General features: G+C 47.6%; 1 protein-coding gene and 1 pseudogene across 2 annotated transcripts in view; one reads left to right on the top strand and one right to left on the bottom strand.

Moving 5' to 3' along the window:
- Positions 1-23,851, top strand: part of LARP4B (La ribonucleoprotein 4B) — a 2,592,412-nt gene that overhangs the window by 109,861 nt on the left and 2,458,700 nt on the right. The gene's annotated exons all lie outside the window — the stretch shown is intronic.
- LOC138569745 (regulator of nonsense transcripts 2-like) lies at positions 3,275-8,368 on the bottom strand (annotated as a pseudogene).

Raw genomic sequence — 23,851 nt, 5'->3', positions numbered from 1 at the left:
TACATTGTCGAAAAGCCCAGGAAGAAAGATTCTCTGGGTGGCTCTTCACCACTGGATGATCTAGTCTCCTGTCATACCATCATCGGCAAAGCCGCAGAATTGTTTCAGTTACAGGTCACATCGGAGGAGAAGAAGTCGGTGCTTTATGAGCACAGTGACAAACGTAGGAGAACTGTTACTACCATTCCTCTCCTCGACACCATTCGGGAGTCCGGATCCAAGATACTACCCACACCCCTATCCATGCTGCCTCTAATTTCCAGGCCTGAGGAAAAAACACAAAGCCCCTGAGTCTGCACCTCTTTGTCTATGAGGTCCTACAAATCCAGACTCGGTCATCACAGTGGCAGCTAGGAAAAAGTTGGCCAATCCAGCATCACCTCTATCAGCCCCACCGGACAAGGACGGTCGCAAACTAGGGGCGATGGGCAGGAACGTATCCGCATCAGCATCGCTTACCATCAGAGCGGGCAGCGCGCTGGCCATGACGGCGAGGTTTGACCGCGAGCTTTGGCTCTGCATGTCCAAGCTAACCAAACAGCTACCGGTAGAACTCCAGGACGAAGCCAGGTCGATTATCGCTGATGGGGAAGCAGCTTTGGATCACATGATTGACGCAGCAGTCAATGTGGCAGAGTCGGGTTTCTGGCAGATGGACCACGGCACAGTGCTGAGAAGGCAGGCCTGGATGAAGGCTACCAATTTCAGACCTGAGGTCCAAGCTCAGATATTGGACATGTTCTTCGATGGTCAAGAACTCTTCGGGAAAAAGATCGATGACCACCTCAAAGGAATCAAAACAGGCACAGCATGTGCCATCAGCTCTTTGAAAGATAAAGACCAAGATCGCCGGTCTTTTCGTCCTTTTCGTGGTTCATCCTTGAAGTGCAGAGGTTTTAACCGTCTTTCCTACGGTCAGAAGTCGCAGGGTGGTTCATACTACGTCACCAAGTACCAGTCTTCGAATAAATACAGCCAGAGGGGGAGGCAGGGCTCCGCTCAAGGGAAGTCGCAGAGCAAACAAAATGGACAGTCCAGCTCCCCCCCCCCCCCTCAACGTCACACCCTGGTTGGGGGGGGGGGGGAGATTGAGCCATTTCTACCAACGCTGGCAGTCAACCTCAGACAAATGGGTGTTGCAGGTGGTCTGCGAGGGCCACACCTTGGAATTTCTAAACCATCCTCCTTCCTTGCCCCCGACTCCGCAAGGTGCATATGTTAAAACAAGTCCTGGCCGAAATTTTGCTGCACAATGCCGCAATGGAGCTAGTACCTTCCTCTCTAAGAGGAAAGGGCTTCTACTCCCGCTTCTTCCTTGTCAAAAAGAATGGTCAATGGCGACCCATCTTGGACCTGAGAGTGCTAAACAAATCTATCAAGCGCATCCAATTAAAGATAACTTTGCAAGGAGTGCTCCCTTAATTAAACGGGCACGAGTTCTTGGCCACTCTAGTTTTGCAAGACTCATACTTGCACGTACCAATCCACCCAGCACACAGATAATTACTCAGGTTCACTGTGGGTGATCTTCAATTTCGAGTGCTCCCATTCGGTCTGAGGTTGGCACCAAGAGTTTTTATAAAATGCCTGGCACCAGTGGCTGCAAAACTCAGGAGGACAGGAACAGAAGTCTTTCCATATCTGGACTGGTTGAGCGCAAGTTCTGCCTCAAGCGCACGCTTGGCAGTCTCAACGACAACAAATCTCTTGAGGGTTAGGTTTCGCCATAAACTATGTGAAATCCTGCCCAGTTCCCAGGAAGACAGTCTCTTTCCTGGGAGTCGAACTCGACCCCAACATTCCCAGGGTGAGACCGTCTAAAGAAAGAGCAACCGCAATCCTCCGCTTGACCACGTGGTTCTTGGGGAGAGAAATTACATTGGTGCGCTCTTAGAAATCCCTCCTGCACATGATGTCCTCATGTATATTCCACATACCAAATTGCAGGCTTTGCATGAGGCCTGTCCAGGAGGCACTGGACCACCAACGGAAACAAGCTCTCGGCTCTTGGGAGGACATCGTCTAGATTCCAAAGACGCTGCACAAAGCTCTCCAATGGTGGAATGCTCTGCAGAACCTTTTACAAGGGATGCCGTTTCAGGCAGCAACATCGCCCTCTTTCTTTTGAGGACGGACGCGCCTCTTTCGGGCTCGGGTGCGCACCTTGCGGACCTACAAACCGAGGGCTCCTGGTCATCCCAGGAGTCCCAACTCCACATCGTGTTGGAACTCGGGGCCATACGGTGGGCACTGAAAGCTTATCTTCAGGTAGTGGCAGGAAAGGTACTCGCTGTGCAGACAGACAACACGACCTCCATGCACTACACAAACCAGCAAGGAGGCACGAGGTCAAATCTTCTCAAGAAGCTCAACTACTATGGGCATTGCACCACGGAGTCCAAATCAAGGCGGAACACCTTCCGGGGGTGGACTATGTCCTAGCGGACAAATTAAGCAGAGACTACACGTCCTCCCACGAGTGGGAGCTGGATGAGGAGGAAGCCCAACAGATCTTTGCCTTATGGGGGCCATCCACAACTCTTTTTGCCAACAGGATCAACCAGAAATGCTAAATGTTCGCCTCCAGATACCCAGAGAGCCAGTCAGTAGGAGACGCGTTCTCGGTGGATTGGATGGGGAAATTCCTATATGCCTTCCTCTCCACCCCCCTACCCCCTCATTCCCAGGATACTACGCAGACTGAAAGAACAGAGGTGTGCTATGATCCTAATTGCACCGGACTGGCATGGCAGGTCTGGTACTCTATCCTACAGCACCTGTCCCGATGGCCCCCGATTCGCCTCAGAACACATCGGTATCTATTGACGCAACAGAACCGCAAGGTCCTCCATCACGATCCATCCAGCATCTATCTAAAGGCCTAGTTCCTGAGCAGCATAAGCTGATGAATCTCAATCTGCCTACGGAGTGCTGGGACCTAATCTGAGCCTCAAGGACTCCTTCTACACGCATCAATTACACTAGGAAATGGACTCATTTTTCCAAGTGGTGTTAAAAGTATGCTATTGATCCTCTCATTGCCTCGGTTGAGCAAGTACTTCCCTACTTATTGCGCTTAGCCAAAGCAGGTCTTTCACTGTCTTCGATCAAGGTCCACCTATCAGCCATTGCGGCATACACAACGGCCCCGGAGACAGTCCTTACTCTCCCTTCCGGCCGTTAAGGTCTTCCTTAAAGGACTTTTTTAGAGTTCCATTCTTTAAATAGACTTCGCCTTCTCTGGCCATACAAAGGGCCAGCCTATTTCTTTTTTTTTTTTTTTCCAGAATTTACAACACTTTATTGCAGCATTGGCAAAGGTCAGATTTCTGAAGCTGGTGAAGATCGTGCAGCATTTCTGTGTGAAATGTTACATATGTTTATTTTACATGCAGAAACTGAAAGAATTGGTAAAAAAATTGAATTGCCTGAAAAAAAATGGAATCCCATTGCAGCATAAAGTTGTGGTCTTTAAACTAGATTATCTACATTTACATGAAAGCAAAGAAAACTGTAGCTATACTAATAAATAACAGATTGTCAGAAACAGGTGTCTTAATTTCTACTTGTAAAATGGAAACAAAAATATAAGCTCTAGTGTTTATTATGATGTTGACATCAAGGCTATACACCCATGAAGTTGTTGGTTCCTGATCTATTCGGATTAGTCCATGACAAGCTGACTGGCACATTTTGGTTTTCAATGTAACTTGCGCTCATTTACTCCTGGTTTTAGGCTGGTATCAGACTGGTAGAAACACTCACTGTTTATTAATAAATAAGCTTTCACATGTTTCTATCTTCTTGGCTCGATAAAACATTTCCTGAACTGTCCCTGCCTCTCCTCACTTTATCCATTTGTCTTTTATACTTGTATAAAAAAACACTGATGAAAGCCAAGCCTTCCTATCTTTTGGTGAACTCCCCAAGATATGCGGTTTGGAATTTGCATTCCGGTAGGTTGTAGAATGCGACTACCTCCGCTGCCTGCCGTCTCTGCTGCGCTTTGCATTCACTTCTGCTGTACCTCTGGAGCGAAGGAACATTCCTTTTCTCTTCTGCAATTTCCGACGCTCCATTAAGTTTATCATTTGAAAACTTAAAATGGCTCCCTTTCCGAGTCATTAACACTTTTTCAATAGAAAAGCATCTCCTTTCCATATCAAAAGGTTTACTTTCTTTTTTCAAACTCAAGTGCTTGTCATAAAGTTCACCATCTCGCTGCTTTACTTCCATTTTCAAGAGACGATTAACCCTCAATTTGTTCCTCAAAAATGCTTGCTCGTTTGCATTTTCTGTGTCAAGCTGGAAGCGTCGTCTTTTTCGTTTTGGGCTGAGGCTGGATCTCTTGCAGCCCGGCCCCTTGCTGTCCTCCCATGTCTCTGCTCTCAACTCTTTAGGCTGACTGACATGCTGAGTGAGATATGTCCACTGTCCTCATTGGACTCCTGAAGGATTCCACTATCCACAATGCCAGAGATACAGGGCCGATGAAATGACATGATTTTTGATCAGCGTCTCCTGCCACCTGTTTTAAAGATTAGATCAGCGTTTGGAGCTCCCTTTGGATGCTGTTAACGAGGTCGCCGCTCACGGTTAGTGTTTGCAGGAGCTGGTCGCTGGGCCAGAGACTGTAACATTTCCTGATAATCCTCCTGTTCCTGGCGCTCATTGATATCGAGCGTGAGCTTTTTCATTTTCATGCGCTCCTCTTGCTCGGCTTGCTGCTGGCTCCAGTGGTTTGCAGCAAGGTGGGAAGACATTGGCACATTCAGGATCTTAAACGGCTGCTTGTTGCCTCTTCTAGTTAGCATTACAAACGGCATTGTGTCCGCAGACTCTGGGTCTCCTTCTCCACTGCCCAGTGGGGTTCCTTTCTTTAACTGGCTTTTGAGATGCAGAGGAACAGCAACATCCAACTGGTGCACTTTAACAGACTCCCCACTGCGCTGCTGAAGGTTTTCCAGCATCATCTTGTCCAAAGCCTGAATAAAATCTTCATCCTCTGCACAAGGCACATGTTTAATCCCTCCGCCTTTTATCATCACTTCCGTATTTTCTTCATCAGTTTCATTTTCTTTGTTGGAATCTGTCAGGTAATCTGTATTTTACTCCTCCTCCTCCTCTTCTCCATCCTCCTCCTCATTTTCTGAACCATCCTCTTCCTCCTGTTCATTCATTTCACTTTCATTGCCAGACTGTTCCTCAGTCTCTGCACCACCTTCTTCATCTTCCTCATCCTCATCTTCCAGGTTTTCCCCTTCCGACATGGAATGTTTGGAATCTTTATCATTCAGACCTAGTTTTATCAAGAACTCCTGTTCTAGATCCTGGACCTGCTTGGTTGCATCTTCTAGGGAGTTGCAGAGTTTGATCTTTGGTCGCAGTAGCTCTAGCGTGTCGCTGATCATGTAATCAATATCAATGGGGAACGGGTGATCCTTTGTCCAGATGTCCAGACTTTTCTTCCACCAAACGTATCGCTGAAAATATACAAGAAAGCAATCTAGTTTCCTTTTGCTGGACCCTCTGTCGAAGTACTGTCCACAGGTATCGAGAATGGTGCAGACCAGCCGGATTCGGAAGAGATGGTCAGGAGGGTCCAGTGAACTAGGGCCTCCATCGGTATTCACACCAAACGAAATAAAAGAATACAGAGTTCTGAATATAACTGCAGACTCTACCATCCTGTAATTGTACAGTTCACCCAAGAACTTGGCACTGCTGACGCGGCGCTGGTTGAACTTTGGCTGGTTAACCTCCATTCCCAAGCGGATATCTTCCAACACACCATCCACAACGTGAATTCCCACATCCTCTTGGTACAGCACCAACCCAGCCAAAAGGTTGGCAACACAGTGAATGCTGTTGTATTTCACATTCCAAATGTTGATCATACAACATATGACATAATCCTTTACTTCAGGCTCGTGCCAGGCCAGCTTTCGCATTTGCCGTAAAACCTTTTCGGTGGTGACCTTTGAAAGATCCTTATACAGAAGCTTTCGAATGTACTCTTGTAAAGGTGGGCGCTTCTTCCTGACCGTTTTCTCTGCAGGAGGAGGATTGCAATAATAGTAGGCATTCTCCACCATTGTGATGTAGCGTGCATCTAGGTGCATGGCTTGCTTCTTGCGCATCATTTGTTCCAAAAGAACACTGGTACGTAAGTGAGAATCTGGTGACCGGAAAAGGAACCTTCCACAGGTTTCCAGCAAAGTGCACGCCATTTCAATGTGGTGATGAGAGAAATCAGACAGGTGCATTTTCAAACAATGAAGAGTGTCCTTTTTAGAAAACATCTTAAACTTGGCAAGCTCTCCAATAAATCTCAGTCTTGTTCTTCGTTTCAATATTTATCTGATCCTTTTTTCTCACATGGAACCTGAAATCCCCTTTCAGCATAGAACAGATCTTCTGCTATATCAGACATGCATGGATGCAAGGTTGCAACCAATCTTGCATAAAATGGCAGCAAATCCAACCTTTGTCTCGGAACTATGAAAAGGGCTCGTACCAACTTCCTACGATTGGCTTTTGTATTCATGTTCATGCAGAAATCCATTGCTGCCTTATCAATGAGGTCTCTATTGACACAGTTTGGCAGCTGTTGAATAAAGGAATCGACTATTAGCTTCAAATGTGACCCAGTGCTGGCTTCATCTTCTTGCTCTTGCTCATCAAGAAGCTTTTTAGTTGGGTCTTCAGCTTCATCAACTCCTTCCAATTCCAGGGTATCATCGTTAATATCCAACGTTTCAAGCTCCAACTCCAGCTCCTCTGTTGCAACTTCCTTGTCGTTGTTATCTTTTAAATCCCTCAAGTCCTCTTTGTTAGAGTCCCTGCATTGAGAAGATTTTTCATTATCTTTAAACAAGATAGCAGGAACAAACGCCTTCAGATCAACCATGTTTTCATAAAAATTGCGAGCATCTTCATCTTCCCAGATGCCTCCTTCCAAGTCACACTCGCCAGGCTTGCCAGGAGTGAATATATCGATGCCAGGTCCGTGATCTTCTGGTGCTGGTTTGTCCTGGGGAAGTTCAGGCATATTTTCATCCAAAAGATCAGCAAGAGACTGCGAATTTGTTAACATCTTCTGATAGGACGTGGCAAATTCCTCGAATTGCTTGTGTCGATCTTCACTAAGTTCACCTTTTGAGTGCAAGATCCGCCTGTTTTGCCTCTCGATATTCTGCAGCTCTCGGTGGTCCCTTTTCAGATGTTTGGTCAATGATGTAAAGTACTCCTTCAGAAGGTTTTGGAAAGGCTGCTGTTTCTCAGGACTTATTATTTCACTGGGAGGAAAGTTAAGGTCATATTTGTCTGCAGCATTCTTCACTCTCCTGGGCAGCAAGCCAGCAATGTCATCGCCACAGTGACGACAAAAACTTATAACCACTGATACGTGTGCATGTGATTCCCTGTCGGCATTAATAATGTTTTTCAGCTGCTCATAAATTGCGGACAGGCCTTCTTTGTCGGTAAAAATGGCCACTATATTCAGCTCAGCAATGAACCGTAAATCTGTCCTCAATTTGGTAATGTTAAGCATCTTCTCCGGCTTCAAAATGTTTCTTCCAAACCTGGAGAAGTGATGGAGAAAAATCTACATAGTGCTGGTGAAAGAGGGAACACAAGTGCACAGCACAGTTCGCATCAGAAATTTTCAACTTGGCTTCAACAATAGAAGCGACTGCTTCAGTAATGTACTTGCTTAAATTAAGGCCATTGAAATCATGCGACAAGGAATCCCTCTGTTGCTCAGTGATTGTCTTCAGTTTCTTGACAAAAGCAGTGTTCTTCTTCAGACTGGAGTCCAGCCTGCTGAAAAAGCTTTCTTCTGGGCGGTTGTCCGGTGCACTCTGGTTTTTACTGCGGAGTTCCTTTCTAGCCTGGTGTCGCTCCCATGCTTCTTGATGAAGCTGATGCGCTTCATCCTTCTCCTTCATCTGAGCAGCTGCCTCTTCCTGTTGTCTTTTTTCCTCCTCTTCTTGAATTTGCCGCTCTTCTTCCTCAATTTTCATTTTGTCTTCCTCCTTTCTTTTTTGATCTTCGTCTGCCTTCACTTTTTCATCCTCTTTTCGCTTCCGGTCCTTATCATCTTCCGCTCATCTTCCTCAAGTTTCTTTTTTTTGTCATCTATCACCTTCACGCTCTCACGCTTGGTGTTCAGCTTCAAATCATCTTTGGGTTTCTCTCTACTGCTCGTTAATCTTCTTTCAGTGCAGTCTTTTTCTTTAATGGTCGACAATTCCTTGTCCTCCATGCTTGTCTTCTTATACTCAGCTGGCATAATGTTGCCAAAAGCCGCCGAAGAGGCCCGCGGCCGCCGGGGCACTCATGGGCTCCGCAGGAGGGAGGGAGGCAGGGCGGCAGGGCAGGCTCCGGGGCTCGCGGGGGGCGGGGAACGGGGAACGTTTACCTTTGAATTCCTGTAAACATTCAGCTCCTGCCGGCAGGACCCCCGCGCTGTCTACACCCGAGGACCCCGCCGGAGAGGGGCGCCCGCGGCAGCGCCTGATTGGAACACACACGCGAAGCCCCCCGGGGAGGGCTTCCCGCGGCCAGCATGAGCCTGTTCGCCGGAGCGGGGGCCCCGTCGGGGAAGAGGGCGCCTAGCAGGGGAAGCGGCCCTGCTCTGGGGGTACCCCGTGCAGCTCAGGCCGGCCAGCCTATTTCTAAACAAGGTCTGGCGCGCTGGGTCTCTTCTTGCATCAGCCACAGCCATCTAATGAAAGGCGACCCCCCTTCCCAAACCGCCCTCGGCGCACTCCACCAGAGGGAGAGGCGTCAACAGCGTTCCACGTAGGGGTGGCCTTGAAGGTCATATGAAGAGCTGCCACGTGGAGCACTCGGCACACGTTCGCTAAACACTATTGCCTGGCTGAAGATACCAACAAAGAAACTGCAGTTGGACAGGCAGTGCTCCGCCACCTCTTTGCATAAGGTCAGACCAGCCTCCTTTTCCCACCTTTCCCTGAGTATGTAACCGTTGTGTTGCTGCATGGTAAAGGTTTGATAATTTTTTTTCCCCTGTATTTATGCATATATGTATATTGATGGTGGCATGTTTTTAACTGCTTGGTATTCTATTCAAGCATCTGAATCTATGAAAGATCCAATGCTGGAGAAGTCTTAGTTACTTACCATCACCTTTTCGTTTTGCTGAAGTCTTAGTTACTTACCTGTAAATGTATTTCTCCAGCATTGGTATCTTTCATAGATTCACATGTACCCACCAGCCTCCCCTAAGAGGCTGCTCTTACGCTCCGCACCCATCATACTGTAATTCCTATGGTTCAAAATCTGAAGATGGCTGCCTGGGGCAGAGCTTAAGCCCTGCCATCACATTGGTTGGGGTCATAAGCGACCAAAGTGAGGTGGAGGGACTAAACAATAGAATGGCTCATAGCAATGCATGTACATAGCCCATCATGGCCTATTAGCAATGTGTATAAACAAAAATTAATAATTATATCACCGAGGATTCCCAGTCTGACGGGGAATATTCAAGGATGTGAATCTATGAAAGATACCAATGCTGGAGAAATAGTTACAGGTAAGTAACTAAGACTTGGGTGCTATCTATCCGAATTCATAAAGTGCGCTTTTTTATTTTTATTTTTATTGTATATGGTTTACTAAAAGAAACCTTTACAAATACATTATGTAACAAACATTTCAATATATTAAAAAGATACTTGGAAACCCAATTATCCCTTCATCAGTCTTGAAGAAATAGCAGAGATTGCAACAGTTTCATAAAACAGATTATCAGACAGTTAAATCAAATGGCAGGCGCATACAAATCTAAAAATTTGATAAATCCAGCCACAGCAAGACCATCTTTAATATTAGAAATGGCAAGACACAGAGACCATATGAGATTTTCTGCCCCTAAAATACCCAGGGTAATGAATCTTCCTAGATAAAGATCCCTTGGACCTTTCAAAGCAGTACAATCTAGAAAAAGATGTCGAGTAGATTCAATTACTCCAGGAGTATGACAAAACCGACATAGAAGATCTGAATCACTAATCTCCTTCCTTCTATGAAGAACTTCCCTGGTGGGGAGGAGATTCCATCTAAGCTTAAGAAGTGAGCGATGACGGTTAGGGAATTGAGTCAATATAAAAGACAGGCAACCTCTCTTCTTATGGTCAAATTGTAAATCATTAAGAGAAGGATAGACATGCAATTTTTCAAGCGTGTGACTCAAATCAGCACTGAAAAGGGATTCCTCGACTTTATTGGGATTTGTTAACAGGGTATCCCTATCTGTGGAGAGGTCTGATAGTGTCCTATCACAGAGGTCACGGAAACTAGAGAGATATGGATTACGGTCTGAAGATCCGTTTACAAAGAATTTTACCCACATCAACATATAGGGTGTCCTGTTTGGGAGAGAGCAAGGCAGAGAAAAGGGTTAAGACTCTCCAGAGAATTCTAACTCGCAGAGAGACCAAGCCCAATTCGTATCTTATAGCTACTATTGGCACACTATTAGGTAATTTCAAAATTTTCCTCCAATAAATACCCTCAAGTGTATCCCAAAAGGGCTAGATAGTGCAGTTCCAGTCCATAGATTAGTTTTGGGGTCACCTTACCCTTAAAGAAATCGACAATAGGCAAGTGCGCTATTAAATTGTGCTTTGGATATGTTCTACTAGAAGGTTAACCAAGTGCTTTGCTTCCATTTCCATTGTAATTATCACCCCAATGGTGATTGCTGGACAATATAAAAATGTGTGTGATGAATGGGGGCGTGGCTAACCGCCATGTAGAGCGGACGCGACTTCGGCAAGCTCCGCATGATGAGCTACTGATAAGCTGTTCTTTAACATTGCAAATCATCTTTGGTGCCTGCATACCACCCCGCTGCTGACTGCGGCGGGAGCCTCCTGGACTCCCCACACACGAGGGTGGAAGCCCAGAAGCCGCGCTGCGAGGATTGCGTACTTGACGGAGTGGGTAGCCAAGATGGCGGCTTCCACTCGCTGAGCCTGGAGAGCCCGGCGTCAGCCTAGTGATCCATGGAGAAGGCTGCCCCTACACTGCGGAACGGAGTGGGTGTGAACAGCGCCCCGGCTGATCCCTTCGTGCTTAGAAAGAAATCACTGCGATAAGCCTAAGAGAGCTCCAGACGCGAGGACGACCGGAACAACCGAAGGCGCCTGCCGGCCCTGCGGCGAGGATCGAGGGAGATTGAGGACCGGACCCACCCGCAAGGGGAGAGGAGTTCCGGAATCCAGGCCTGGGGAACGCGCACTATATCGAGTGCGAACGCCGACTGCCTCGCGCCGCCCCTGGTTAGTCCTGCTGTGAGAGTCGCGTACACCGTCCGCCCTGCCTGAATCGCACCGCGGGCGCGGCCCCGGCACCCTGCACCCTGGAAGAGGGTCGCAGACACTAGAAGGAGACTGGGAACTGCAACACTTGGAGCGGGCAGGTAACCAAGAGGGGGGCCGCCCCCCGCTGTCTGGGTCCCTAGCCCCCCCCCCTGACTGAGGGCCCACGAGGAGCCACAACCACTGCCACGAGCAGGGTGGAGAGAACGGCCTTTATTTGGCAGTGTGTGTGGGCCTAGCTGACACGCCCGCGGCGCGTGACCCTGGAGAGAGACTTCCTGCAGAGCCTTAAGGACAAGGTCCCCCCCCCTCCTGCGAGCAGCGGGGCGCCACTGGGGGCCTGACCAATCCACCCCAAGTGTGACGCACCTCTCTTCTCTACACTGCCTGAGCTGGCATAAAGGCAGACCTATTGCACCTTGTGGAGCCTCGGGGACCTGGGTGACCGGCTCCCTGCGGTGCTGGAGCACATATCGCCCCGCCGGAGGGACCAGAGCGTAGTTGACTACAGCCCTAAGTGTGCTGGGAGAATCGTAAGCTGTCATACTTTGCAACTGCAAATTTCTACAGGGGCCACGACTAAAGGACCCTGGCCGTGGCACCCGATTGCGGCGCTTGAAACCCGCAGATCTGGGAGGATGTCCAGCCTAGATAAGTCTACGGGGAGGGGGGGGGGGCTAGGTCCAAGCAGCGACAGACCACCCTAGACGCCTACACAGCCAATGAGCCCCCCCCCCAACCCAGAGTGCCCAACCATGGCAACTGCCGGAAAGGATACAAGCCCCACAGCAGCGACGTCTGAACCCACCAACTCTTGGAGGCCATCACGTTATTCCAAACAACTATGGTGAATAAAATCGATGCTGTGGCCATAGATTTGGGACTCCTTCGCCAGGACGTCCGCTCCTTGGCTGGCAGAACTGACGCGCTCGAGACCCAAGTACGTGAGAATACGGAAGCGAAGACCCAGCTTCTGCACGACATGGACGGCCTTCAGCAAAGGGTCAAGAACTTGGACTACAGGGTGGAGGAGGCCGAAGGAAGGGCCCGCCGGAACAACATCCGGCTGCTCGGATTACCGGGGGGCATCGAAGGCTCGAACCGCACCAACTACGTCGAAAACCTCCTGCTGCAGGAGATCGGCGCAGAGAAACTATCGCAGGGGTTCTCCATCGAAAGGGCTCATAGGTCGCTCGCCAAGAGGCCCCCGCCAGGAGGCCCACCCAGGCCTATGATAGCTAAAGTATTAAACTACAAAGACCGCGAGGTCATTCTAGCGCACTCACGATCAGGGGGCCAGATACTGAGGAATTCGGCCAAGATCGCAATTTACCCTGACTACACCTTTCAGGTACAGATGAACAGAGCTCAGTTCAGTCACACTAAAGCCAGGTTGAAGGCCGCTGGATTGAAATATATGCTCCTATACCCCGCAAGGCTAAAAGTGATACACAAGAACAGAGCCCACCTATTCGACACCCCAGAACAAGCCCGGGACTGGATGGACGAGCAGCAACTACCGGACATTGATGGCACAAGGCGTAAGCCGCACTGATACACCTACCAGAGACGGCAGGAGCGATTCATACCTCAAGAGCATAGTAACAGATACACCTAGCCCTAAGAGCAGCCGAGATGATTCTATTACGCGGAACATCGAAGTTACAGCCCCCTGGAGCTTGTTTTTCTGTTTTCAGGGTACGTTTATCCGCCCGTAGGGCACCCGAAGACCATGCCTGGTCCTAAGGAGCGGAAATCGGACAGTCACGACGAGGAGTATCTTGTCAGACCAGTTATTTGTTGGGGAAGTTTGTTCTTGGGGAAAGGGAAGCCGGGAACCCCCACCCTAGTTGGGAACTCTAAAGTTGAAATACCGAGACCTCAGGATATCCTCATTACAGCAGCACCTCTAACGGGACCTGGACCAAGACCGAGGCAGGAGAGAGGACACCATCATGCCTATGGCTGAGAGAATAAAAGTGATGACGTGGAACGTCAGAGGCATGAATAGCTATGTGAAACGACGACGGATCCAGGCATACCTGCGACGCTGCAAGGTGGGAATTGCCATGCTCCAAGAGACACACCTAACAGAGGAAAAACTGACGGCGCTAGCCAAAACATGGCGGGGGACCCTGGTCGGATCCTCCTACTCCTCATATGCTAGAGGGGTTTTGATATGGATCAACCCGACCGTCCCCTTTAAGGTAATGGGCACCAAGAAGGATGACAAGGGCAGGATGGCGCTAGTGCAGGGTACCATGGAGGGAAGAGACCTGTGCCTGATTAGCACTTACGCACCTAACCACGACTTTCTTCCACTCCCTATACTCTAGACTAGGCCCCTACGTAAATAGCGTCATGATATGGGGTGGGGACCACAACTGCACCTTAGACCCTCTCAAAGATGGGTGTGATACCAACCACTCCCCGCCCCCCCCCCCCCCCCCGGCCACCATCCCCCCCCCCCCCGCCAAGATACTATCCAAACTGATTGCTCAGTTGTCATTTGCGATCTGAGGAGGGAACTGGGCACGGAGCGACGTGAGTACTCCTCCTTCTCCCCGCCACATAGCGTCCACACCAGGTTGGATTACATGCTGTTCAGTCAGGAGCAGCAAGCCACTTTCAGCGAGGCACAGTATTTACCCAGAGTATTTTCAGACCACTCGCCCTTGTCGGTCACCTGGGAGGTGTACCCGCCCAGACCCCCGGTTCCCACGTGGAGACTGCGAGCAGAGGCCCTGCTGGACACAGCCTTCAGGGACCACGTACAAGACAGTACAGACGAATACTGGCTAAACAACCTAGGTAGTGTGGAATGTATCAGCACCGCATGGGAGGCATATAAGGTGGTTATGAGAGGGGACATGCTAGCTGCAGTGGGGGGGGGCCCAAAGGTCCATTATGAATTCTCTGGCGGGAGCAGAAAGGAAGCTGGGGGAGCTAGAGAACAAGGCAGATTCGACTCCTGAGCATATACGGCAAATAATAACACAGCGACAAGCCTGTCTGTCGCACTGGGAGTCCCTGGGGAAACTAAGCTACGACAAGCACACTGAAAGGACACACGCCCTGGGAGACAAGCCTGGCAAACTCTTGGCCTGGCTGTACAAGAGAGAAACCCCTAGGACCCCATCTGCCACATTCGTAGATCAGATGGCACCACGGTGCACACCCAGGCCGAGATTAACACGGTTTTCTCCGAGTACTACCAGGACCTATACTCCAAAACCCCGCCCTCGTCGGATACCGGGATTGAGGACGCCCTAGACTGCATAGTTACCTAAGCTAGACCCACAGTTGGCCGTAGCCTTAGAGGACCCGATTACCCCAGAAGAAGTCAAGGCAATCATTAGATCATTACCCTCTGGATAAGCGCCAGGTATGGATGGCCTTCCTGGGGAATTCTATAAGACATATGAGGTGACCCTTGCCCCACTGCTGGCACAAGTATACAACGAGGCTTTTGAGCGCAGCTCACTCCCAGACTCCATGAGGGAAGCAATAATAATCCCCTTGCTTAAGCCTGGCAAAGATGGGACGGATTGCGGTTCATATAGACCTCTTTCTATGCTAAATGTCGACTGCAAAATACTGTTGGCACTCCTCGCCAGTAGATTACGCAGAGTGATTCCCCTGCTAATTCACCAAGACCAAACTAGCTACGTACCTGGGCGCTCTATCACCGAAAACTTACGCAGGTTGCACCACATCATATACTGCACAGAGCGAGATTCCCAGAAATACGCGGTGGCGTCACTTGACGCCACCAAGGCCTTTGATTCGGTTAATTGGGAATGGTTATACGCCACCATGGTCAGGATGGGCATAGGACCCGCCTTCCTTAAATGGACCCAATTGCTTTACACTCACCCCACGGCTAGAGTGCGCACCAACAAGACATACTCTGACAAATGGCCCCTCCACAGAGGCACACGGCAGGGATGTCCCTTATCCCCCATGTTATACATCATTGCTGCAGAGCCAGTGGCCGCGTACATCCGTCAGGAATACGGTGGGGGAGGCATTGTACTAGATGGAGTGACTCACCTCATCTCCATGTATGCAGATGACACACTTCTTTACCTACATAACCATGAGCATCTTCTGCCCTACATCTTGGAGACATTAGACTGCTTCCAAAAACATACAGGCATCCAGATAAACAAAGACAAGTCTTGTCTCTACCCCCCTCGCAGCACTATATAGCGATCAGCACGGATCCCTGCCCCCGCTAGCTCTCCACTGGCAGGTGACATCCTTCAAATACTTGGGTGTTACCATACACCGTAACCCGGATACAGAACACATTCTCAACACAGTCAGAGCTAGGGATGCACTCGCTAACTCCATGGCTTTCTGGGGGGAACTCCCTCTCTCAGTGGCAGGAAGGGCAGGACTCCTCAAAATGGTAGCGCTCCCACGCTTACTGCACTGCTTTACCAATGTCCCCTTCAACATCCCCCCAGCCTTTTTCAGAGACCTGAACAAACGCTGCAGAGGATTCCTGTGGCAGGGAGGCAGGCATAGGGTGGCGCTAGACATCCTCCAAAGGCCCTACGAGAAGGGCGGACTGAAAGTCCCCAATTTCGAGCTATATTACCTGGCCAGCCAACTGAGGCACGTAACGCACTGGATGGCAGATGAAACCACCACTGACACCAGACTTCACCAACCGGCCCTGCCGCGACTGCTACTTCGAGACTTATTATGGGTCGAGAAAGGGGCTCCACAACGTCACCCATACCTGACCAAGCTTGGAACCCAGCTCTGGAAGCGGGCCTGCAAAGCTATGGGGTTAAAGGACCCATACTCCCCGCAGATCCCCATCGCTGCAGTCATGGCGAAACCCTCTTGGGGACACACTGAAACTCGCTCTATGTGGGAGCCTTATGGTGTGGCAGTACTGAGCGACCTCATGCACGAACACGAGCTTTTGACATTCCCTGACCTCTGCGAGTCGACGGGCCTGCCCACTGGACAGTTCTTGCTCCACAGGGCAGTAACACTGGCCGTAAGAAAAAGATGGCCAGAGGCAGACAACCAATTCATTGAGAACGAAACCATTGAAACATTGCTGGACACAGCCGAAGGAGGCCACAAATCCTCCAGAATATACAGAGCCCTATTACTGGCCACGACAAAGAACGAACTAAAATGCAAAAGGAGATGGGAGTGTGAATTGGGCCTTGAATTTGAGGACAAAACATGGGAGAAAATAACCCACTACCATAAAAAGACCTCCAGGAATGCTCGTCTCCAATTAATACAGCTGTACATTACCAACAGGGCCTGCCTGACGCCATATCGAAGTTCAAAGGGGCCACGCCCCAGACATGTCCCAAATGCCACGAGCCATGGGCAGGCATGACCCATATGTCCTGAAGCTGTCCCTCGGTCCAGAGGTTCTGGGCCCAAGTGAAAGAGAGGGTGGCGACGGCTGGGATTGAGGTGGAAACTCATGAACCAGAAGCTTGCATATTGGGGACATACAAGCGAAGCAGCAAGAATAAGCCCCTAACTAGACTTCTAGATTTGATTTACATAACAGCGAAAAGGCGCATAGCCATGGGCTGGAAGAGCGTACGGGGTCCAAGCGAGGCCCTTTGGTGGAATGACCTCAGGAGATGGATTGCCGCGGAGACAGCGGCTTGGGAAATGGCTATCCAGGTACAAAAACTGGACTCCAGTGCAGATCTCCGCTGGGTGGAGCTGACAGGGCCACTTCTCCGTCCAGCGACGCTGGACAGCACATCGAACAGTTCCGGCGGTCCCTGCTCGGCACGTGTGCCTATAGAAGACTGAGGTTTTTACTGTGGTCTCGGTGGGGGGGAGGGGGGTGGAGTGGGAGGGAAGGGAATGTTAAGGTTGATGTTCTATTATTATACATACTGCATTGCTCCGCAAATGCACTGTTTGTTATTCGTTGTTGAAAAACCAATAAAGAATATTAAAAAAAAAGGGTGATTTTTGTGAATTCTAAGAATAAATATTGTATTTCTTTGTATTTGTAAAAGGGGTTGAGAAATCAAAGAAAAAGCATTCCCATTGAGCACCACATACCAGGCTAAAACCAAGCGTCCTGGTCCAGTGTGCGACGCCATATTGGTATCCTTAACACCTATGTAGGGCAAATATGCCCTGGGGCCATGCCAGCATATTGGTAGAACCCCCCCCCCCCTGCCCCCAAATGGCCGGTCTGTGCTGACAGCAACTTTGCACCTATGTGCGTGGCTTCCTGCCTTTCCCCTCCTATTAGAGTAATCGGTCCCCCTTTGACGAGAGGGCGAGAGACTAGGAGTTTTGGTGTAGGAGCAACCTGACTTGTGGCACCCTTTGTTGTGTTCAGAGTCCCCCCTCACTGTCAGGCTCTTGCTGTGAGTACTGCATCAGGAGAGAAGGGGGAGGGGGGTGTCGTACCTTATTGCATACTTTATGATCGCTTAAATCCCCCCCCCCCCCCTCGGTACCCCGTGGACTGCTCCCAAGCTTAACGGCCTGTGCCCTTGAGCTCCATGGGGGTGTGCCCTCCCATTCCGTGGCACTGGTCATAAGGTTCAGAGGGTGGCCAGGTAATCGGTTAGCACAGCAGAATGAGAATGTCAGCAGGGGAAAGAAAGAAAGCAGAAGCGTAAAGGAAGGCTTGCCACTGGAATGTAAGGTAAGGGTATTTAATTCCCATGCATTCGATAAAAATCTTCTTCCTGACTACCAATCAATTCCGCCATGAAATTAACTAAAGGAAGGGAGAAAACCTTGCATGTTTTTATAACCCGGTCTTGGCTGATGCCAAGAGCAAGTTACATTCTGGTATTAGGTTGTTGATTAGGGACTGTAAGTGCACTCTAGACCTCAAATCCAAATTGAAGAAAGTAAAACCAAAATATAAGCTTTTGTAAGTCCATCAAATCTTCCATGGTGTAGTTGGATGCAGAGCGTATGTTCCGTAGTTTAATGAAGCGTGACTCCAGTGCTTTTTGAGTCTTGGTTAATAATCTAGACCCGTCAATTGAGGCCTTAATGTTGCACGCTGTGTCTGAGACTTAATCTGTGGATTTCTTTAGTGGGATTTATGGAGGGGGGGGCCACTGGATATCGTACTGGAGCCCGCTGTTAAATATTCAATGGTATCCTCACGGGCTATTCATTTTGAAGATGTTGTCGTTAATTAGGAGGTACAAGCAGTCCCGTGCCCCTGGCCCAAATGGCCTAACCAATTTGGCATTAAAATTATTCGATCAGAGCAATTGGTCTAAGATTCTTCTTGTCCTCTTTGAAAGTATTGCAGTTTCCGGTATTCTCACTATTTCTTGGCCAACAGATAATATGGTATCTATTTTTAAGTGATGTCTAAAGTCTGAGCCTAAAAATATCACCCTATTTCACTAATTGATGCAGGTTGCAAAATGTCTTCAGCATTTCTTCTAACATGCGTGGAGAAATGGGCGGGGGCAGCGTCACGTTGAAGCCCTTATCAGACGGGCTTCCTTGAAGGGCATTCGACCAATCTCAATGGCTTTTCGGTGAAGGCACTGTCTCAGCATGTAATAAGGCGAAGGGTGGCACCTTTGTGGCTTCCATCGACCTTTCCATGGCCTTTGATAATATTAGAAATGGACTGGAGTAAACCTGCCCGATGGGGGGGATGCCAGGAGATTTATTGAGACTTCTGATGGCCCTCTGAGGACTCTGGGATTTGTGTAAGATTAAATAACAAAGGAGTGTTATCTGCACACATTAAAACCACGAGGGGCCTCCGGCAGAGTTGTAATCTAGCATCCTATTTATTCAATCTGTATGTATCAGTTGTTGTAGATTATTTGACGAGGCGGGATTGATTCCACCAATGATTGGCCTACTGACTGTTGAATGGTTAGCTTACGCTGATTTCTTACTATTTGATAACTCCTGGATTGGGTTACAGCGTTTGCTGCCAATTTTCTGTTTGCTACAGACAACAGACTTACTGTTAACCCTGATAAAACCAAGATTTTAATAATTGCACAGGGAGAGGGAGGGGGGCGGAGAAGGACACAAAAAAGGCAGGGAATGGTCTTTTGAAAATAGTCATTGGAACGGTGGATACCGTGGTCTACTTGGGGTTTCAAATTGGTGCGCAGCCAGGGCTAAGAAATGTGAGAGTCCCTCTTAAGTAAGGAGAACGTTTTAGCTATCCAGGGTAGTGAAAATAGAAAGTATGGATGCTTCTCCATTAAACCAGCACTGGCTTTTTACGAAGGTAAGATCGTCCCAAAACTAACTTATGGCCTAGAATTGGTACAATCTGGTATCTTTAAGGTTCTTGATGGTATCGAAGCAAACATTTGGCGTAAAATTCTGAATATACGTAACGCGATACCACTTGTAGCAATTGGATTTGAGCTGGGGTTGGTCTCAATGAAGGCACGGGTAGAGTGGAATGTTCTAGCTTTATACGCCAAATCGGTTGATCCAAATCCCGTAATCCTTTGCGATCTAATAGGAAAACAATTACCAGATTTTTAAAGAGTAAAATTCATTTTCTGAGGATAGGGCGCTTCTTATCCTGAATAGCTTGGCAATGGATAGGGTGTCCGTGTTGACCAATCCACTGAGAGTGAAGAAAGCCCTTTTTTATTATGATTGGGGTCTGCACTACGGACTCTCTTTACTCATATCCATTGATGCATCATTTGGCTTTGACCCATAGAAGGCGGGGTGCCCAGCTATGATTCCGAGGCAGTTTCCAAACCAATGTTCCCGTAATATCTTGCTGCGACTGAGATGGAATCTTCTATTGACTCAGGAGATTCTGGTAAGAAGAGGAAGGCTGCAAATTATAGATAAGAATTGCAGATTGTCAGTCTGGATGGATAGACTGCCTGGCATTGGAGTGTGTAGTTTTTAAAAACAAGGAGGATGAGGTATTTTCTTAGCTCTACGAGTCAAGCTAGTAATTGGTGTACAATAGATTGTGATTATATATGGAAGAGTGCCAATATTAATTCCACTGGAGAGGGTCTTGCAGTGGCAGGATTTATTAAAGCCCTGAACTTAACCGGTCCTGTAACTGATTTTAGAAACCTGGGTTGATAACCCCATGCTGGCACTCTCCCATCTTCACCTTACTTCATATATTGCACTGATGAATGGAGTTTTTTGACATTGTACTGGAAGGTAGTTTATTTGTGTTTCTTTGGGTGAACTTTGCCCAATGAATTCCAGAATGGCATTTAAAAAAAAATTAATTTGCTAGTCTGCGTTTTTATCTTTGTATAACATGTGTATTCTATGAATAAGTGAATTACTCTGGCATTTTTTTTTTTAAAAGGGTTGAGTGCCCAACTTGTATTTATTATTGCTTATTTTTATTTTTTCCCTTTAAGATTTTGTGTTTTCATAGTATGTACGGAGTCCATTTCTGATTTATGTTTTTGTGAAGGTTTGTTGTAACCCAATTGTAAATAAAGGAATGTCTTCAGTTGCTTCCAAAACCGGAGGTAGTCCTGCTCAAGAGCAGGAGAGGTAGGGTGGTTCCAGAGCGAGACACCAGCCGAGTAGAGGATGAGCGGTGGGCTTGAGAAGGAAAGTGCTTAGGTAGAGAGAGCTGGTTGTAGTGTTGTCCCAGGCCCCAGAAAGCCTTGTGGACAATGCAGAGCGTCGTGAACGTGATCCTTGCAGCCACTGTCGAGCCATTGGAGAGAATTCAGGACTGGAGATACGATCGCTTAGCTTGAGGCCAAGGATAAGTCTTGCAGTCGTGTTCTGGATAAGTTGCAGAGGGCGAAGAGTAGAATCAGGAACATTTAGAAAGAAGCTGTTGAATTAGTCCAGGCTACAGAGAACTAGGGCTCTGGGGACTGCAAGCTTCTGGGGGAAAGGAAGAATGCCTATGAGGAGGTGCAGCTGGTAGTGGACTTCTTGGAGACGTTTGTATGTAAGTAGAGGGTGGAGTCGAACATGACTCCAAGTTTTAGTGAATTGAAGAACGAACAGCAGTCCGTATTGAAAGGATCTCAGTCTTGCTGGCATTGAGACACGTGCTGGTATTTATTGTTGTAAAAAATAATTGACTTCACTAACAGTAATTCATTAAAAAGCACATGAGTTTTTAGCAATTACATTTCAAGTCACATGTTAAATTTTTTGTACTATTAAAATTACTTGCAGGTGCTGTGCAGAAGTTTGAAACTGCTTTTGTTAAACATTGTAAAGAGAGCCACACCTCATTTAAATCTCTAAGTTGACCTTTCCACCAGTTCAAGTTTGGGAGGACAAACTCTTCTGCAATGTTACGCGGCACAGCCTGGCACCTAGGAACAACATTTGGTTCAATTCCATGTTTGCATGGCCAGCACATTCAATGGCAGATCTTTCATGAATTCAATATCCATCTAATTGACCGACTGTTTGCTTCATTTGGTATACTCCTTGTAACGAGGCATACCGAACATTCCTGCAGTTTTTATTTGTTCGCTTCCAATGTTCTGTGCAAGTACTGCCTTGTTCTGGCATCCATACTGTATGCGGAAATTTAGCCTTTTAGGCCTGTACTTTATGCACATCTTGTGGAACACCTCTAATTCTCCAGTGTGGCAGAATTGGGTGAGTCCCTTCATGCCTTTTTGTAAAGCGTTTTTTCGCAAAAATCTTCTTAAGTGCTGTGTGAGGCGGGGAGCCTTAAACCAACCACATTTTCTTATGCTTCTCCTCCTCACTCAATGGTCCATGTGCACATTCGGTTTTTCTTGTCAAGAGTGTAAGTTAGAACGATAGTTTATCACTGAATGCCATTTTTCCAAGTAGAATGTCAACAGATCCTTCACAAGTTTTGAGTTCCACCAAAAAATGGTTGCTTACAGACTGTGACTAATTTAAAATGCTTTCTGTGGCCTTTTGTTTTCGGTTACCAGACATTTGGTCGAAAAAAATTGGTCGACCAGACAAATGGTCGAACCAATTTGGTCGAAAACCAAATTATTTCACCCTTTTTTTTTTTTTTTTTGGGGGGGGTCCCCCAACCCCCTTTTTTTCTAAAAACCCATTTTTGTAAAAAACGAAAACCCGAAAAATAAATATATAATTAAAAAAAAAATATGCCCATTTGGTTTTCGACCAAATTGCGTCGACCAAATGTCATTCGACCAGTTTTAGGTCGACCAAATGTCTGGACACCTTGTTTTCTTCCAGCAGCTGTAATTCTTTTCAAAATGGATTTTGCATATTGGATATTGATGCTTTGTCTGGGAACTGCTCTCGCATGGCCCTGGCAAATGTGCCTGGCAGTGGCTGTTTGGTGTATGTGCAGTCCTCTCGATTGCAGAAGTTGAAGGGATTTGATGAAACCATATTTTCCCATGGCAACAGAATATGTACTTTGTTACTTGCACAATCACCAAACTCGCTATTGTTTTGGTTTTCATGTCTTGGAAGTGGTAAGTGCAGTATTTGGCAGAAAAACCAGGACTGTCGCACTGTCCATCACCAGCAAGCCAACGTCTTTTGCCAGCGAGAGCATTGTCAATTGACAACTGTTTGTGTCCATGCCCAGCTAATAGTGGGGAACAAGAAATCCTTCTGAAATTAATTTGTAGTATTGGGTTCCACAAAGTTAGACAAATGTGCAAGTGTACTGAATGTTGATTCGCAAAACAATGCAGATGAACAAATTACATTTCCAGCAGGCACTTTCGAAGTATAGGTTGAGCAGACCATGACAGTGAGTTATGGTGGTGTACACAGCTACCCTTGATGTCCACGTTGGTGCCTTCCACTAAACGAGTGCTCCACTAATGGCTCCCCACAAATACTCTGCAATTTATGATCACATTTAACCATTTTCATGGTCTCGATCAGGCAGCAGTCAAATACAATGCATTTTAGTTCCTTTAATAGCTAATCATCTAGAGGTACAGTGGATTGCAATTCCATTGAGGTGGATAAGTCTTCAACACTAGGAAGAGTGTAGTCCACATCACTAGCACAATCGTCATGGTGGCGAAGATGCTTGTTGTTTCTGTGCGATACTTACGATATGTCAACATGTATTGGGTAAAGGGGTAACATTTTCAGCTCCCTAAAAATAATTTGTTAAAAGGGTGTTGATTGTGTGGATGGTTCTGCAAGCAATTCAGAAACATCTGCTGTGTTGTCCGTCTCTTCTGTTTGATGTCTGGTGTAACAATGGTCCAGGTGACTTTCCATGGGTCACTGCTGACATTTAGTTCATATTCCGGCCACTGGGCTACTGCATCATGACACTGAATCTAGCGTGAACCATGCTCCGCCTCAACATGTAGCTCCGCCATCATTGGTTGGTCTAGTGTCTGAGTCTTTATGCTCCTTTGTCCAAGGCCTCTAAGAGAAAATAAACATGCTTAATTTATAGGACACATTGAGAATAGATCAATTACAACTTGAAAATGTAATCTCAATGGAGTAAGTCCTAAACTATTTGTTTAAAAACCGTTATGTACTCTTGTTTTGTGGACTTTCCTTGAAACTGTCAAATTGGATTT

Source organism: Ambystoma mexicanum, chromosome 2q (assembly GCF_040938575.1).
Source record: "Ambystoma mexicanum isolate Mex_15411 chromosome 2q, UKY_AmexF1_1, whole genome shotgun sequence".
NCBI classification, from domain to species: domain Eukaryota; kingdom Metazoa; phylum Chordata; class Amphibia; order Caudata; family Ambystomatidae; genus Ambystoma; species Ambystoma mexicanum.
The sequence above is the reverse complement of the archived record's forward strand: the minus strand, read 5'-3'. Positions and strand labels throughout refer to the sequence as shown.